A 20342-nucleotide genomic window follows, 5' to 3' on the forward strand; every position below is an offset into this window, starting at 1 on the left:
TCTACAAAAAATCACTAAACTTTTTTGTCTATGAAAACACTTATCACTGTGTTATTGAAGGCCTAATCAACAAAATTAATAACATCAGAGATTAGCATTTGTAAGCAATTTCTTAAACCCCCGTGGCGGTCCAATTATTAATAAAAGTCACGACATTTAGGCAAGTTAAAAATAATTCCAGCCGAGGATCAAAAATCCAATTAGCCGTATTACTCCAAGACATGATAAAAAGTAAAACAGTTCCACGCCTGGTAATCACTCCTCTGACAAACATTGACATTTGTTTTCGCTAAACGTCTCTCTCAATTGGAAATCTCGACACGCACCAACCTAATTTATGCATCCCATCTCTTTAATTTAATTAAATCCAAACACAAATTTCTGACTTACTTAGTTATATTTACTTTTAATTACTTACGATGTTTAAATAAAATAAAACGGATAAATCAAAATTAAATTCTAAAGGGGACTTAATTAAACCGATGAGTTTAGCTAATTTCGCCAACACGAGATGTATACAATAAATCATAAACGGGCTTCTCTCGCTTCTGTTTTATCGTCTCGAATAATTAAAATGCTTTTATTAATCATCCATAATGGACAATTTCGCAAAAATTTTATTATGAAGAAATATTATGATTCAACAATTGCGTCCTAACAGAAAGTGGGCTTCGATAATTACGCGAGGAAATTAATTTCCAACGTAATTCATAATCGTTTCTTGGTAATCGAATTGCAAATAACCAGAAGCCATCGCGGGCAATTGGTCACACCTGGTCGCATTAGTTCGAGAGATTGAGATCAAAAACAGATTAATTACTAATTACCCCCGTCCCCTACCGCCAAAATTGGCGTTAATTAAGTCGTAACTGAGATATGTAAACAAACTTTGATTAGTAATCAAATCAAAGTTTTAAGCGGAGCGACAATTTGCTGTCGACCGAAATTATTAATTTGTCGAGTTAGCCAAGGATTAACTGGTGTTTACGGCGTCACAAACAACAGACGGATAATTAGTTTCTAGTGGATTTTTGGCTTTGGCATTGTAATTGACATTTTTGCTGATATCACTGCTTTTAATCACTTCCTGCGGCCGAACTGGATGGAAGTTAGTTAGTCTTTTAATTAAAGAAATTTACTCGATGTTTTCGTACTTTTACAGGCTACAGTTCACTTTTAGACGGATTCATTAATCCGGGAATTTAGCCAATTTGATGGTAGTTTTGTCGTCAATTATTTGATTTGTTGTGACGATAACAAATCCTGTGTCACAGCAATTAAATATAAATTACACGTGGATGCGTACATCGTATCATATTTCACGTACAATTTGAAAGGAAATTACGTCTATTCCATTAACTACAAATTACTGTTTTAATATGGAATTCCAAGTCTAAATATAGCTCAGACTTTCTCTTTTGATGAGAAAATTATAATTTAAATGTTCATTTAGTAAATTGATGTGCTATTTCCATGGGGCGTAATTATTAATAATAGCAGCAGAATGATATATCAGTCTTAATTTTTGTTATTAAACTAATTTATTTCGTTTCCTTAAAATAAACCTAGACCTAATAGTGTTATTACATACAAAATGCATGATGATAAGACAGGGCATTGTTCCTGCAGCATAAATCACGTCTAAAATGTAATACCCACTGCCTACATATTTTCTGGCAAGAGAAATTGCCACTGAGAGACTCAATTAATTTGTAAGTTTCTATTCGTCCCCGGATTATGTTTGTATACGAGTTAAAATATTGTTATGGTCGCTTAAAATAGAAACGATTTGGCGTGACTTTGTTGCTTGAGTCGGGAAATTATTTGCCTCCCGTCATTAACTAAATTGAATTTCATACGATTGGAAAACGAAGCGGCATGAGATAAAGGAGATGTGGTTGCGTAATAAACAGGGATTTTCAACAGCTTTCGGTTTTTACATAAGGAACTAACTTATGAATAGGAGTAATCAGACTAATAACTTGGGTTTTATAAATTCAAGGACCGAAAGGGTTGGGTGAGGATGAGGCATGTCTGATTGTGGCATTTTGTTTTATGTTTTTGTTTGTTTGTTAGGAAAAAAACAACGTCGATGTCGGGTAAGTTGTGTTTGCTATGGGAACGAAACAAAATTCATAAAATAAATCTAATCCAAATAAAACGACAATTCTATTTACTTGAGTCGAGCTCGCTTTGTTCAAATCGAGACATTAAATAAATAGATAAAATCTACTGTATGTTAGTTGAGTTTCTTTTATTATAGGTTTTTTATTCATTCCTAGGTAGAAAGTAATATTTTAAGTTAACGATGGGAACTCTGCAAATAAATTATTTATGTTTGTCAACCAGGGATTAATAGAATTACAGCACACTTGGCTATTACTTCTGAAATCGATATCCTTCTTTTAGATGTTCCGTATTAAACATTAAAATTTTATTATTCCATTTACATTTTGCCTAGTTTTATTCTATTATTATAAAAATTGTCAAAAACATCTTAAGGTTAGGAACCAATTGATTGATGGTCATTACACAAGTCATAGCTCTTTAGAGCCAACGATTTTTCAACCATTTCTGGTTAAATTTTGTGTTTAGTAACCAAAATAGTCATTAGGTTTCTTCTATTAGTTGTAATTTTTGAGGTAAGCCAAAATTCTACTCAAAGTAACAGCACAACTTTACTCACGAAAGCTCAATAACATACTAAGCTGGGTAATGCAGGGGTAGACAAAAGATAATTTGGGCTTAGGAGGAGGATTCAGGAGGTATAAGAAGGTCTGTTCCACCATGGCCAATTTCAGATATATCTGGTTAATTGGATTTTAATCTGGGGTACGTGTCTGAAGTGGATAATTTGTATTTCCTTATATTTATTTTACTTTTTATACATTTGCCACAATAATAAAGAAACTTCCATTTCTTTTAAAATTTTTATTTCCAAAAAAAAGGCATTTTGTAGACACACATTGTATTATCCTCATTTTTGATTTATCTGTTGCATCGTAAAATGATTCAAAGAAGACTTTCTTATGAAGATTTTGCCATTATAATTGTAATTTTTGGAGCATGGAACTCTGAGTTCACAACTAGACCATATCGCATATTCTGTACATTTAGGTTTCCTGTAGACCTTCGAGTCTCTCTACCATCAGAAGAATGATGTAATTGTATGTTCACAGATGAATCTAAGTAAATATCTCTATTTTCTCACTTTCTTCTAAAAGATGTAATTTTTGACGTACGTCAAAATTCTACTCAAAGTAACAGGTATAAGAAGGTCTGTTCAGTCATGGTCAATTTCAGATATATCTGGTTAATTGGATTTTAATCTTGGGTACGTATCTGAAGTGGATAATTTGTATTTCCTTATAGTTATTTTACTTTTTATATATTTGCCATAATAATAAACAAACTTCCACCATTTCTTTTAAAATTTTTCGTACCAAAAAAAGGCATTTTGTTAATTTAAACACATTGTAATAGTCTCATTCTTGATTTTTCTGTTGCATCGTAAAATACTTCAAAAGAGACTTTCTTATGAAGATTTTACCATTATAATTGTAATTTGTGGAGCATGGAACAGTCAACAACTAAACCATATCACACATTCTGTACATCTAGGTTTCCTGTAGATCTTCGAGTCTCTCTACCATCAGAAGAATGGTGTAATTGTATGTTCACACATAAACATCTCTTGTATTTAGTTATAGCCTGAACGTGGTGACAGATATCTTGATCAAAATATGGTAAAAAGTGTTACTTTTGGTAGTAATTCTGTAACAGTATGGGGTGGAATTTATTTAGAGAGGAGTCAAGAATTTTGACCAGATTGTGGCCCCTGCCTTTACCTACGATCCAATTGAACACGTATGAGACTGTCTTGAAAGATAGGTACGATTTTGTTTAATTTATGTAAGATTTTACATTAAATTTTAAAACTTTCTTAATACAATAATAATTTGATAAAATATCTTCATTTCTTTACTTATGTACTTTATCAAAACTAAATTCAATTTGCGTTATCTCGAAAAATAGAATATATTAACATATGTTCTTTATGTTCCAGCATCGAAAAAATCATCAGCGTTATCACTCGTCAAAATTTAAATTGAATGTAAACCTTGGAGTCTCTCTACCATGAAAAGAGTGTCGTAATTTTAAGTTCACAAATGAATCTGGAACATTAGGGGAGTCCTCTTATATAGTACACACTTTTATAACTCATACTGCACATTCTAGAACACACACGAGATTTCTGTGTTATTCCTAAAAACTACAAAAAATCCTTCAGATACGTATTTTAAAATTAACATTAAAAGGGTGATCAAAGAAATCAATTACAGTTTTAATCTATTAATTATGGATATTTCGTCAATAAAAATGAACGTCCCATACTAATACCACTCCAGTCATTAGAAGAATAAATAAGAAAATTCAAATGACCCTCAAATCTCTAGTTGCCATTCCACCACAATAACAATTCAGAAATAACCCCAATCGTTAGTTACACCTATCCGGCGGTAAGTGAGCCCGTGACGAACATCTTGATCGTTGCTCAACTGGCGAATCTGAAGATGGATGTTTGCTCGTTCTCAAATGGAGAACTTGGGAGTCGTCCGACTCGCATTAATTGGCAGATGGCTCCATCGTCATTACATGCTCACTTGACCTCAATGGCGAACCGAGATCGTTCCGTGGAAAAATAAAATTCAACGTTTATGCATGACTCAAATTTTATGTATTTTAATAGTCGTAAAATATAAACTCCGGAACGCTCGTACAAAATGCAATTAACACAAAATTTCGGTAATATCCGGTAATCATCTGCACCGGTTGTAATTCGATGCGGCCGGTTATTTCAGAATTTCTCGTTTAATATTGACCGTGGTGAAATTGACCCATTAATTGACTGGTAAAATGATGCTATAACTCTACCGAAATGCACAACGTAGCATTAAATTTGCAATTTAATCACATTGCTTTCGAATATGACAAATTGCAACTACATCCAGATATTGAGACAGTGACAGATAGTGAAAATTTTTTTGATTCCGAATGAATTAAATATAATTAAATAATCATAATATGAATAATGTCTTTGAAACTTAGTTATAGATATCTCTATAATCATTTGTATATTCAATAAATAGCTCATGAAAACTATTAAAAGATGTAGCAATAATTTTATTGAAGAAGCTGTTCCAATCTATTTTGGTTAATTTATTTTTCATCCATCAGAGAAACTTTCCTGATTAATTTATCAATATTTAATCATTTGTTTTTTTATTCAACTTATCTATATTGGATTCGTTGATTTAAGTAAGCATCATAATGAGAATAATATTTTTGATGCCTTTCCTCATTAATTTCTCTATATTTCATTCAGATTATTGATACTTAAAACAACGGATCCGATATAGATAATCTGAATGAAATAACAGAATTCTAAATATAGGGAAATTAATGAGAAAAGTACTCACCTGTTCAAAGAAATTATACTGATTATACTGATAATTGAAGTACAAACTATTAAAAATATATATGTTAACTAGAAAAGTAGTCACCTACTCGAGAAAAATAAACCAAGGTAGACTGAAATAGCTTCTTTCATAATAAAACAACTTCGTCTTATTTTAGTAGTTTTTACGAGTTAAGATAAAATATTGTTTCAATCTATCTTGGTAAATTTTTCTTGAATATATCTATTTTTAATCACTTGCTTATCTATTCAGGTTTACTATATCTGGACAATTAATTTAAGTACTATATTGAGAATAATACATTCCATACTTCAGATATGTGTATAATCATTTGTATATTCAAGAAGTGGCTTTTACAAATTACTAAAAGAAAACGAAGCTGCCTTATTATAAATTATATTAAATGAAACTTTCAATTGATTAATTTTACTTTGATTAGGAGAGTACTTTCATTATTAATATCTCTAGATTAAGCAATTTTATTATGAAGAAGTTGTTTCAATCTACCTTGGTCCACTTTCTTGGAGTGGGTGAGTACTTTTCTCGTAATATATAAATTTTTAATAATTTTTATTTCTATTCACATCTGTTATCTGGGCTGTTGATTTAAGTACTATAATGAAAATAACCTCTTTGAAACTTCAATTATTAATATAATCTATTGTATATTCAAGAAGTGGCTTATGGAAGCTATTAATGTGAGCACTTTCCTCATTAACTTCTCTATATTTCATTCAGATTATTGATATATTGAAAATAATATATTTCATATGAAGCTACCTTATTATGAAAGAAACTCTTCCAATTGATTAATTTTTATTTGATCAGGTGAGTACTCTTTTTATTAATATATCTATATATAAAATGTTCTGTTCTTTAATGAGTTTATTGATTTAAGTTTGTTCCAAAAATTGTCTCATTATTTCATATCAAGACTTTTAATAAAATACAAAAGTCGTCCAGAACTTCATGAGACATTGAACTTCTTTTCCTTTTAAAGCAACCCACACGAAATTTCTTATTCAAAGTTGGAAACCATTCATTGTGAGCAATCCCCTTTTCTGGAATATATTCCCAATTGTCAGCCCGGCGTACGTCCCCACACGTTCCGTACAAAGTGGTAGGCACATTACCTGTCTTCTCTGATTCCTACGTGAGTGAAACGGTGCCATTACGAATCTCCCGTGTGCCGTGTAGAGGAGCGAACGGCTGTCACAGTTCGAACTTCCATGTGCCAGGGACTCGCTAAGGTTACGGGAAAGAAGAGTAAATTTTATTAGTATTTGGTGTGTCCCGAGGGCGCATACAATTTCGGAATTTCCGAGTTAATTAGATTTTCGAAGGGGCAGGCGCAACAATAATTTGCACGTGAATGTGTTCGTAACGATTATTTTATTTTTATTGTGGTTCAAATTAAACACTAGAAGTTTGTTTTTATTAGGTTAAATAGATCGGGAATACAAATGCGGTGAATTAATTTAAAAGTACCTTACACTATAATTAATGTATTCATTTGGAATGAATGAAAAAAATAATTTCTTCATTCCATAAACTTGAAACAAAGGCACGGAATGAAAATAATTTTGGTTGGTGTTTTTATTATAATTAAAAGTGCTGAAATAAGATAGACAAACTTCTATTTCGTTTGAATTATAGCAATGGGCTTGTGAAAATTTTAAAATTTAAAGGCGGTTTTAATTAATTCAGAACTTTTCGGGATGCAGTGGAAACACGAGCACGTTTAGTCGTATTCATTAAAAACAACATAAAAGCGGTCGTGGAAATAAGCTCGGGATAATTAGTAAATATTATTTTTCTTTGAGCAGGTGTAAAACTATGGCCCAAATAAATGTCAAGGGGTAATATATAAATTTTATACAACATTCAAAGCTCTTTAATTCCTGTTTACAGTCGCATAAAAATTCATGTAAATTACCTTAAATTTGATTAAAACACTTATCAGGGAGATAAAATAATTTTATTATCAAGATTCTAATGTCAAATACTTCACAATTAAATACAGCAGAAAATAAAAAATGGTAAATAAAGCCGTCATGTACAAAATATCCCGGATCATTTGGAAATCAGGTCAAAACTTATGTTACACCTTAAAACTGATATTTATTCTGACATTGCTTATAGATCATGTCCAAATCAATAAGGGTGTATGTCTGACATTTTCATTTTGACGGTTCGTCAACAAAGAAAAACTTATTGACAATTTCCAATTAGGAAAATGTAGATTAAACGATAACCCAAATCCGGACTGAAATACGCCCCAGTTCCCTTTCTGAAAATTTAAATGAACGAACCGAGTCGCTAAATTATGCACGGTCCTCTCGAAATAGCCGACGATTTTACTTTTTAATCAAGCAATGAGAATCGCCGGAAACCGAAATGGGACCCAGGAATGTTGTGCGGATGCGAGTTTAAAGTGAATTCGATGACACTTGGACGAGTTGTAAGTTTATGCAAATCCGTAACGAAATTGAATAGGCGAACTGTTACGGGAAGCCCCACGTCATTATTCCTGTGTCGAAGTCCATTAGGAAGGTCGAAGTTTCGGCCGCTAATTTGCCGTTAAACATCAATTAAAGCGGATAGAGATGGAATCAACATAAACGGGTTTGATACGAGTAATTAATTACTAAGTTTGACATTTTAAGTTTATTTTCAAGAATTTTACATGAGTTTGGTTTGTGATATTGAATACTGCTGAAAGTTGCATGCTGAAACGGATGCAATATTCAACTTTATTATTAAAGGTTTAGAATTAGAAGTGCAAACTTGGCTAGTTCATGAACTAACTAGAAAGTTTATGAACCGTTAGCTATTTTGCTAGAAAATACAAATTCATCTAAATTAGCAAATAGTTTACACTACTTAAGTATGTCTGCTATTGTAGCTGAGACAATTAAGAAATTTAAAACAAAGTTCTTTAGTTCAACTTTACTATTAGAAGTTTAAAAGTTTTATATTTACAAGGCTAAAATATTTCTGGCATTATATATTTTACAGTTAGAATGCAAACTGGAGTAGTTCATAAACAAACTAGAAAGTTTATGAACCTTTAACTATTTTACTAGAACAAAGATATTCATCGAAATGAGCAGATAATTATACTCAATAATAATTACTTAAGTAGTCAAATATTCTACTTGAATCTAAAACAAAGATTGACGTCCTAAGTTTTATTTCAAGAATTTTTGTTTTGGTTCTGAAACTATATTTTGCTGAACGTCACAGGTTGGAACATGAGTATTACTCAATTTTATTATTATAAATTTAAAAATATTTAAATTTATAAAATCAATATATTTAATCAATATATTTGATACAGCCAAATTGCAAACTAAAAAGTTTAAGAATCTTTTGTTATTTCATTAGAAAAAGCAAGTTCATCGAAATTAGCAAATAATTTATGAGCTACTCAAATTTGTCAAATAGTGTAGTTGAAGTAATTAGAATATCTAAAACAAAACTTGACGTCCTAAGTTTTATTTCTAGAATATTATATAGGGTCAGTTCTGGAACAAGATATTCCTGAAAGTCACACATTGGAACATGAGCAATACACAAATTTATTATTACAAGTTTAAAATTACTTAAATTTAAAAAATCAATATATTTATGACATCATATATGATTCAATCAAGTACAAACTTGATTAGTTCATAAACTAACTAAAAAGTTAATTCATCGAAATTAGCAGATATTTTATGAGCTACTCAAATATGTCAAATATTATCGTTGAAATAATTAAAATATCTAAACCAAAGGTTGACGTCCTAAGTTTTATTTTTAGAATTTACATAAGTTTCAGTTCTGGAACGAGATATTGCTAAAAGTCACATGTTGGAACACGAGTAATACTCAACTTTATTGTTTAGAGGTTCAAAAATATTTAAATTTATTAAATCAATATATGTATGGCATTAAATATGCTGTCAAAGTGCAAACTTGACTAGCTCATAAACTAACCAAAAACTTTAATAATCTTTAGCTATTTTACTAGAAAAAGCAAATTCATCAAAATTAACAGATTGTTTATGAGCTACTCAAGTATGTCAAATATTGTAGTTGAAATAATTAAAATATCTAAACCAAAGGTTGACGTCCTAAGTTTTATTTCTAGAATTTACATAAGTTTCAGTTCTGGAACCAGATATTACTGAAAGTCACACGTTGGAACATGAGCAATACTCAATTTTATTATTAGAAGTTTAAAAGTATTTAAATTTATAAAATCAATATATTTATGGCGTTATATTTGATACTGTCAAAGTATAAACTTGACTAATTAATAAACTAACTTAAAAGTTTAAGTACCTTTTGCTATTTTATTAGAAAATGCAAATTCATCGAAATTAGCAGATAGTTTATGAGCTATTCAAGTTCGTCAAATATTATAGTTGAAGTAATTAAAATATCTAAAACAAAGGTTGACGTCCTAAGTTTTATTTCTAGAATTAACATAAGTTACAGTTCTGGAACCAGATATTCACAGGTCACAGGTTGGAACATGAGCAATACTCAATTTTATTATTAGAAGTTTAAACATTTAAACATTTAAATATATAAAATCAATATATTTATGGCATTATATATGATACTGTCAAAGTTCAAACTTGGCTAGTTCATAAACTAACTAAAAAGTTTTAGAATTTTTAGCTATTGTACCAGAAAAAGTAACTTCATCGAAATTAGCAGATAGTTAATGAACTATACTCAATATGTATGTCTGCAATTGTAGCTAAACTAAGAGATGTAAAACAAAAGATGTCCCAAGTTTTAGTTCTAGAATTTTACATAAGTTTTTATTGTGAAACTATATATTACTAAATGTTTCACATTTGGACAGGTAATATTACATATATCACTGTTAATATGCAAAATAACTCATGAACCTTTGTTCCTAGTTTGCTAGAAAACGCAATTTAATCTAAAATAGCAGTTGTCAACATATACAAAAAAGTAAAATTTAAATGTATTGTTCACAAACGAGTAAATCCGCTGTCGCAACTCCAATCACAGATGTTTACATTCCGAACGATTTTCCATCGAGTAATTGGCTACCGGTTTTTCCATTCCCTTTGTGTGCGCTAACGATGCTCTTTATACATTTCTAAACTCCGGTAAAAGATCTTTATTTTCCATTTTAAAATTTCTAAATGCCTTTACCACTCCGAACAAAAATGGTGAATACTACTGCGCGCATTTTCTTGCGGAAGTGGTTGAAAACACGCAAACATCGGCACAAAAAGCGCTGAAATAAAATCGTTCGCCCTTGTTGGCCGGAGCAAAACAGTGGAGTACGCCGAAAGTCTAAAAATAGAAACGGTATGTTGTTGCTGGATCTAAAAATAAAACGGAATAAATATTTTCTGAAGATTTCTCACGATATTGGCTCTAATGACATAATGTGATCGATCCCCCGGAGGAACGTCAAACCAAGCTCCCCGAGTAAATAGAAAGTTTTGCACCGAAAACTTCTCGAGCTGAGGTAAGCAAACTAGAGGCGCGTATATTGTTTGGTAAACACAATATTTATTTTCTCGACATGTGATAACAACCTGAATTTATATAAACGGCGAGGGAGGATGAAATTAAATTTTGCAGGAAACTTATGGCAAGTTTTTGGGATTTTTTTTTAACAATATCGAAAATTATTGGACGCTTCCACGACTTCGTTAGCTGTTAGTGTCAGTGAGTGTGAAATACATTGCACAGCTTTTAAAGTGGATACTTTGAATTTCTTAGATCAAATAAATTTAAAAATGTGTTTAATAAAAACTGATCTTAAAGAGTTAAGAATTATTTTAGAACTAAATGATTATTTATTAAAAATTAAAGTTGTAATAGTAGATTTGTAGTAAAAGAAATAAATATCAATTAGAAATTAAACCAAAGGCAACTTAAAATTTATTTTATAAAATAAATAAAAAATTTTGTTCCCACATAGAAAATAAAAAATCCTCATTTTTTCCACTTTGTCCCCCAATGTATGACATTATATATGTTACTGTCAAAGGGAAACTAGTTCATAAATTAACTAAAAAATTCAAGAATCTTTAGCTATTTCACTATTTTATTATAAAAAGCAAATTCATCGAAGTTAAGAGATTTATAAACTACTTAAGTATGTCAAATATAGTACTTGAAGTAAATTTTAAAACAAAGTTTGACGTCCCAACTTTTGTTTCAAAAATTTTACATACGCTTTGGTACTGAAACTATTTATTGTTGAAAGTCTCACTTTGGAACATGAGCAATACTCAGTTTTATTATTAGGAGTTTAAAAATAATATATTAATGTAAATTCTAAAAATAAAACTTAGGACGTCAACCTTTGTTTTAGATATTTTAATTACTTCAACTACAATATTTGACAAACTTGAGTAGCTCATAAACTATCTGCTAATTTCGATGAATTTGCTTTTTCTAATGAAATAGAAAAAGATTCTTAAACTTTTTAGTTAGTTTATGAACTAGTCAAGTTTACACTTTGACAGTATCAAATATAATACCATAAATATATTGATTTTATAAATTTAAACATGTTTAAACTTCTAATAATAAAATTGAGTAATGCTCATGTTCCATATCTGGTTCCAGAAAAAATAAAACTTAGGACGTCAACCTTTGTTTTAGATATCTCAATTCTAATTTCGATGAATTTACTTTTTATAATAAAATAGTAAAATAGCTAAAGATTCTGAAACTTTTTAGTTAGGTTATAAACTAGTTAAGATTGCACTTTGACAGTAACATATATAATGCCTTAAGTGTATTGACTTTATTAATTTATATATTTTAAACTTCTAATAATAACCAAAACTGTAAAAATCTTGATATAAAACTTAGGATGTTAAATTTTTAATTATTTCAACTATAATATTTGACATACATAACTAGAAAAATATTACCCCATATCATTATGGACTCATCTTTTCTTTTTATTATTATTAATCGCATCAACCACTTAAGGGTTATTAGCGAATATGTATATGTATATACTCATCTTGATACGAGTAACTTCCTACACATAACGTGAATTTATTGTCTTGGATTTTTTTAAAAAAGGCAGGAAAAATTGGTGGTTCATTCTTGAAAAGAGCTAAAATTAAACTGAATATTTAAATATTGACTGAAACCCATGATGCGTTTTTTCGACCTCGTTTTTTGTCTAAGGTTTTATTTTTTCATTTTTACGTTTTCATTCACAAAAAATAATGTATTTAGAGCGTATAAAAATGTATGATTCAGTTTATATTTTAGTAGAAATATGTTACAAACTTAACTTGTTTCGATCAGTTTATAATGCCATTGATATTTTTTTTAACTAATTCAAATTATTCACTTCACCAATGACTTTGAATCAACGTTTTAATCAGTAAGAATTGAACTATGTCCTAAGAGTGCTGAACCACTCAAAGAAGAAAAATAATCTATTTTATAGTCACCAATACATAAAAAAAGAAAATTTTCATCAGTAAATGTACCACATTTTCTCTGTGAATACTGCTAAATTAAAATTTAATGACCTTTTACATAAATTTTATACTAAAATTAACATTTATAATAATAATTTATAATTTATCACCATAAATATGAAAATAGAAGGACATTTTAAAATAGCCAATGACAATGGTCATAAACTCGGAACATCAAATAAATATTTCATGGGCGAATCAAATAAAATCACGTTGCAATTTAAATGAACAATATGAATATTGCATTAGCCGGCAGATAATGGTGGCCATCCGAACAGTAAGTTTCTCCCTGTGAACGTAATTTAGACCTCAGTTTTAAATCCGATGCAGTCGCAGCCGCTGCAAGTGTAAATTCACCGACCAGATAATGTCTCGTGTCGACGACGGTAATTTTAAATAATACAGTTGTAAAACTATCTGCTGCGACGTATTCTATTTGTGATCATGCATATTCATTCGGCCGTAAACTTTAGTTTTTAACTATCGGTAAAGTTGTACTTACCGTTCCAAGTAGTAGAAGTTTTACGCCATCCACAACATAATGACCTGTAATAAAAAACAAACTAAAATTATTTTACTTTAATGCTTTTTTAATTGCGATAATGTTAAGTTGTTCCATCTGCACACTCACGTACGTAAAAAAATGCAATACGCCTGAGCACACACATACGTGGATGGAAATAAAGACAGGAGGTATTTTTCAATAACCCCTTTCATATAAATTTTATGGCTGGGATAGATGCAGCATTACTTTGAGATCATTGGAAATTTATGTTCACCTTCTTAAAATAATTTTCAAATAAATATACTTATGAACTTTTCCAATAAATAAAGTTCTTGGAGGTTTTAAATTCTTTAGGACGTTCACCCACTTAACATAAATAAAGGTGTGATGCGAAAACAATAAATCATCCTCCCGCGAGTTTAATCGTTCAGCCCGCAATTTGTTTGTCTTTAATTAAATTTGCATATTACTAGGCGTCGCATTAATATTTTGCCGGTATCATACGAAACGTAGGGATGATTTGAAAATTAAATAAAACTCTTGACAACTTCAGCATTTGGGACGTGGCACCAACACGTAACGGGATCGCAACAAATTAACTTTCTAAACTCCAATCCTGATTGGATATGAGAGTTTAATTAGTTTAAAACTAGACGAAATTATTCTAGGACTGAATCCCACATTTTACTAACCCTACATAACATGACAGATTAAAATAAATTAAATTCAAAGAGAGAAACTAGAAAAAAAAATTCAAAATTGCACTTGACAGTCTCGAAAAGTAAACGTAAACACATAAAGTGCCGCCCCACGTTCGGAGATTAGCTCGTCGAAATTTCCAAAGTAAATTTCCCGATATCGGGAAACTCTTATCTGCATTGGGAGTGATTCACCTCGAAGTGAAAATCGGAGACTAGACTGATTCCCCGTCACAATCCGGCGAAAATTGTCCCAAGCTTTTGATCTTTATTTTATAGTGGCCTCGATAGATTTGTTTGACATGTGCAAATGAAGGCGGACGGACGTTTACACGAGATTTTCCACCATCTACGGTTTGATCGCGTTTAAATTCCCAACGTCATCAGCATTTTGCTGAAATAAAAATTGATTGGTTTAAATTTTTGGTAGTTTTTTGAATTCGTTTCGATTTAAACTCAAGGATGTGTTACAGGCGTTTGTTTTTATTATACCAGTACCATTGAAATAGTCTTCGACAGTTATTAATATTTGTAAAAAATAAAATAGGAAATATTTTTGTTTAGTTTTAGAAAATTTATTATTATATCAAGAAATTGTAAAAGTTTTTATATTTCTTTAAAATTTTACCATACAAACTTACCTTAATAATTATGATAAATTTTAAACTTTAAAAAGAGTGGATTTATAAAATAGATTATTGTATTTTTCTATATTTAAAAAAGCTTGAAACATATTCTTATGAAATTTAGAATATAAAATAAATATTTATAAATTTAGAATTAGGTATTTAAGTAAAAAATAGCTTAAAATGTACTTTTAAGATATAAGAAATAATTTATAAATTTAGTAAATTTAAAAATAATAATAATAAATTTAAGACATCTACAGTAATTTTTTTTCGTAGTTATAAATTTATTAATATTATCTCAAGAAATGGTAAAGGTGTATATTTATTAAAAATTTTACTATATAATTATTATTAAATACATTATGTTTCAGTACATTTTACTTTAATAATTATGAAAAATTTAGTATAAAATAGACTATTGCATTTTTTTAAGAGAAAATTTATTTTTAAGGAATTTAGATAATTGTTCAATTTAATATGAATAAACGATTGTAAAATTTTATTAACAAAAGAATTTTAAATTTACTATTTAGCAATAAGAATTTTTTTAATTTATTTAATTTTTAATTTTATTAAACTAAAATTTAACCATATATTTTTTTTTCTCGCTATTTATTATTTTAATAATTATGAAAAATTTATGTATAAAATAGACTGTTGTATTTTTTTAAAGGCATTTTTAGAAATTTAGAGAACTATACAATTTGGATACAAAAATGATATAAAAATAAAATTGGATAAATTTCATATTTCATATAGTATAAACAACATTAGACTTTGAATGTTGTTTATCGAAGATTTGTTTTACTTCTCTTTTATTTTTGCCAGGGTTGGAATTGAATGTAAGCTTATGTCTACTATTCTGACGAGAAACTAAAAATTAAGTTTATAAAGAAAAATTAAATCCGCTGTAGTGAATCCAAGAAACTCTCCGTGTATCATTTTCCTTCCTACTTATTCTACGTTTTCTAACTGAGACTGCAAACTTCTTGTAGTCACCAAACGTTGTCTCAACGGTTGTAGCACGAGTTTTACCCTGACCTGGTCTCCCAGTATTGTCACTAGTCTCCATGTGCCGTTGTAACATTCGGGATATATGGAATACACCAAACTTTTCAGCTACTCTGTGGTAACTCCAATCATCTTCCAATAAAACAACCATATGGAAATGCAAGTTGCATTTCTAAATTGCCAACTACTACACCTAGATTATATTTTAATATTTTTATATTAAACTGCATATACATATTGGATTAGTTGCGCATTCGCCATTTTTAACAACAGTTGTAAAAACTTTATTAAAATATTCAAATGAATTAGGACAAGATATTTGAAAACATAAAATTAATTGCCTTTTGGATGTAGATGTAATTATATAATTTGTATGCGAATTCACGATGTTTAAACATTTATTAAACATCAAAATCATATTTTTTACAGTATATTAAAGGTTACTTTACTGATTAATCAAAAAATTTAAATAGTACCTATTAAAAATAGATCTAACAATGGATAAAATAAATTACTTTTAATATTAACAACTTATTCTTAGAATTTGTTTAATAGTAATTAATTATTGGATTGGTTGCGCATTCGCCATTTTTAACAACAGTTGTAAAAATGGTGAATGCGAAACAAAAAACTTCAATAAAATATTCAAATGAATTAGGATAAGATATTTGAAAACATAAAATTAATTGCCTTTTGGATGTGGTTGTAATTATACAATTTGTTTGCGAATTTGCAATGTTTAAACATTTATTAAACATCAAAATCATATTTTTTATGGTATTTTAAAGGTTACTTTGCTGATTAATTAAAAAAATTTAAAATGGATCGAACAGTGGATAAAATAAATTACTTTTAATATAATCAACTTATTATGTTTGCCGTAAATATGCCGTAAATAAAGAAACCTAGGTGATAAAATAAAGAACAAATATATATAAAAAATCAATTTAATTGAGGTTTTTAACCATATTGATTAATTATTATCTTCAGACTTAGGCAATGGAGATGAGGAAAAATAATCTGTAGTTTTTGATGTCTAAGTTTCCCGATTTTAAAATGGGACAAATTCGAGTGATCAAAGGTGGTCTTTAAAGATTCCAGCATAGCAGTCTTTCTGTAAAAAATACAGTATTGCATTTTATCTAAATGTAGTTCAAATTAGTTTACCCAAAGATCTAATAAAATAATATAAACTTTCATTGGATAAAATCGACAAACCAGATAAACTGGAGTCGAAGCACTCCATGGAGTTGTCAGAAAAGGTGGTCTGGAGAAGATCCTGAACAACGATCATGAGGTTAGTTAGTTCATCTAACGATATACCCAGATAAATGTGGAACATTATTTGTTGTCTTAACGTAGGACACCCCAAAATTCTAATACTTCAATAGAAGAATGTTTCCAACACTTATCACTTATCATCGATTGAACAAGTGTGAGACATCATAGACAAAATAAAAATTCAGCTTTGTCTCCATAGACTCAGAATGAAATTGACACAATTCATTAAATCTATGTCGAGGCTGGCCAATGAATGTCCGAATCATTATGATGGTCCAACTCATTATTAGTTCGTGAATTTTGTTTCAACTTTTAATTATTTACTCTATTACTCTAGCCTAAACTTCACCCCAAAAACCAATCATATTTGATGAAATATGGCCACTGAAAGTTTCATAAAAATTTCATTCACATACTGCAATGTAAAACTGTACCGGTACCGTAGATTGAAACTTGTGAATGATTACGGGTAATTTGTAAAAGCATTGCATAAAAGCACAGCATTCATCAAACGTACTTTTTCGATGCATAAGTAAATTCATCGATCGCTAAAGTTCAAACAGATGAGGAACGGAACGTAGAACAAACATAAATAAACGCCGTTTTAGTAAACATTGAATTTTGAAGTGTAATAAACTGAATTGGTCTGCGAAAGGAGTTATTCCCGCCACGGATCCTCGAAATGTACTGGTGATAAATTTTCTTCAATTTATTTCGATATAACATTCAAATACGGTCGTAGCGATATCGATATGTATTGTTTTGATTGTCAAATGTCGCGTGTAAATGGGTGATTTTTCAGAAACGGTTTTTATGGTGCGGTTAAAATTTCAAGCATTGTTCGGCAGCAGGAAATTGAAAAATATTACAACAAAATATGAAAATAATATTAATCATTATAACGTCTCACATAAATATTATATTTAAAGTTGTACAACATGCAATGAATGAATTAATGAAACCACATCCGCTACACACATTAAATGTGCCCACTGAAATATAAATAGTACATTTGTAACAGAACATACAATGTTTAAAACTCATCAAAAAACAACGAAAAGTACTAAACGCAACATTTAACGAAACATAAAACTAACATTAACATCAAACTGACTGATAAAGATCTTAACGTGCTTTATTTCCTCCAGGAATGCGCAAAATACTTTGTATCCAACAAAAGCCCGCCGATTTAATTGTATTAACACGTTCCCATATCGTTAATAGTTCCAAGTTTTTTCATTCAATTGGACAAAATGATTTCACAAAAAGATTTATTCCGGTTCGATCCGATAACATAATACATGGTGAGGCCCACGTCCGACGAGGCTAATAAATTACCGTTCGCCAATTAGGTGTGTGGGAAATTCCCAAAGTTGATATTAAGGTCTTCGGGACGCTTCGTGTTAACCGCACATATTTCCCTGCCTCTAATTTATCGGGATGACCCACATTTTATATCTCATGAAGACAATTAACTTGAAAACCGGGCAGTGTACTGCTGAAAAGTCACGAAAGTCGAAGACTTCGAATGTGACACTGAGCCGAACACGAATAAGAGGAAAAAATCGTAATTAAACTTTGTTTTTGCACTTCCAAGTGTTTTTACCTAATTATCACATTCAACTATTCGGGTCTATTTTCGTACGATTTCAATCGGCAAACTTCTGTGCTTTCGGATAATGCGAGAAGATTTTTAAACTTTGGTCAACTTTCTATTTTCGTAAGTTCAATTCGGGATTTATTAAAGGCGGCTTAAAAAGTGCTGAAGCGGGGATAACTCGTGGTAAAAAACCGCAGACCTCAGACGGGGATAATTTCTCCATAAATAATACTGATAAAGTTAATCAATCTCTTTTTCAATTTACTTTTTTTACGGTGGAATTTTAACTGCCAGAATTTATGCTTTTTACCACACTTGTGTCGATACAATAAATGGTAGAAACTTTACTTTCGGACGGCTGAGGAATTGTACTGTCGTTTTTATCGTAATCAATTTATTTTTAAAAATTCCTGCGGTAACTGGAACGTCTAAGAAAAAGCGAAAACGAGTGAATATAAAACCCGTACATTTGTCAGGCGTACACATGAAATGTGATTACTTTATTTTTTCTATTCTAGAGTTGTGTAGCTGGTCCAACTTTTGGAAATTTCAATTATTTAATACAATAAACTAAAAAGCACGTTTATAGTAAAGTTACTTAATTAGGTGGTACATTCAAAAATTTGAAATATTCAGTAATCCTTTGTGCACTCTTGATTAAAACACCAAAACGCAAGATCAAACAAAAACGTTGTACAGAATGCGCCAACGATTGGCCAAAATTTAATTTGAATATTCAATTTTACGGCGAAATTTAAACTAATGAATAAAGTTTTTCAAAGAAAACTTTCGTTCGAATCTTAATCTTTTAATCTTTTATAGTGAAAGTGAAATCGAGTAAGAACCAAATTTATGCATTTTATTAATAAAATAGAATTGCTCACTTATATAGAATAATTTAAAAGTTTCTTAATGTTAATTAGTCCCGTTTTCTTAACATTTATAATAAGTAAATGACAACATTAAATAAAAAATAATCTAGTTTATTATGACATGATTTTCTCGTATATAAATGAAAGAAAAACGTTTTTCATCAGAATTAATGAATTTTTCGGGTGTAAAAAAGAATAATCTGACAACTTCTTATTTAATGTTACTTTTATTCTTCATTTCAAGGGTATTCTTACAAGTCACACTTTGGATTAACATCTCCAACAACGGAGAATTTTTCAATTATGAGTTTCCATCTTGGTTTAATTATTTTCGTTTTACCTAAAATAAATCTGGTGTAAATAGTTTTTATTCCACGAAATATTTTAATCAAAATTACTAATTCAACCATCATGCTTGATTAAAACACCTAAAATATAAATTAATATTTACTTATTAGCTTTACGCTGATTTTTTATATTTTTTTAAATAAAATTTCCATTGTTCATCAAAATGTAAAGAGCTAAACGTAATGCATATTAAAAGCATAGCAAGAAACCACAATAAATTTTAATATGTTACTTTAATCGTTGGTTCGTGGTAGTTTCGTTTGAATATTCAAAATGAGGGCCCGCAGAAATGTGATTTCAAAGAAACCGTAATGCAAATTTCTAAAGCTGGAATTAAATTGAGTGGACTGTGCATTTCATGACTCGAATAACAAATTGTTCCTCACTGCAACGGAACAAAATGTTAAAATATATTTCTTTAATAT

At 29.7% G+C, this 20342-nt stretch overlaps 1 protein-coding gene and 1 long non-coding RNA gene across 2 annotated transcripts in view; one reads left to right on the top strand and one right to left on the bottom strand.

The window, feature by feature from the left end:
* LOC109600372 (RNA polymerase-associated protein CTR9 homolog) overlaps positions 1-20342 on the bottom strand; it is a 357258-nt gene that overhangs the window by 239453 nt on the left and 97463 nt on the right. The gene's annotated exons all lie outside the window — the stretch shown is intronic.
* Positions 3255-4448, top strand: LOC126264836 (uncharacterized). The gene is made up of 3 exons (XR_007547454.1): positions 3255-3334; positions 3705-3891; positions 4067-4448. It is a non-coding gene; the product is annotated as an uncharacterized LOC126264836 (long non-coding RNA).

The sequence above is a fragment of the Aethina tumida genome, chromosome 3, assembly GCF_024364675.1.
Source record: "Aethina tumida isolate Nest 87 chromosome 3, icAetTumi1.1, whole genome shotgun sequence".
Lineage (NCBI taxonomy): Eukaryota > Metazoa > Arthropoda > Insecta > Coleoptera > Nitidulidae > Aethina > Aethina tumida.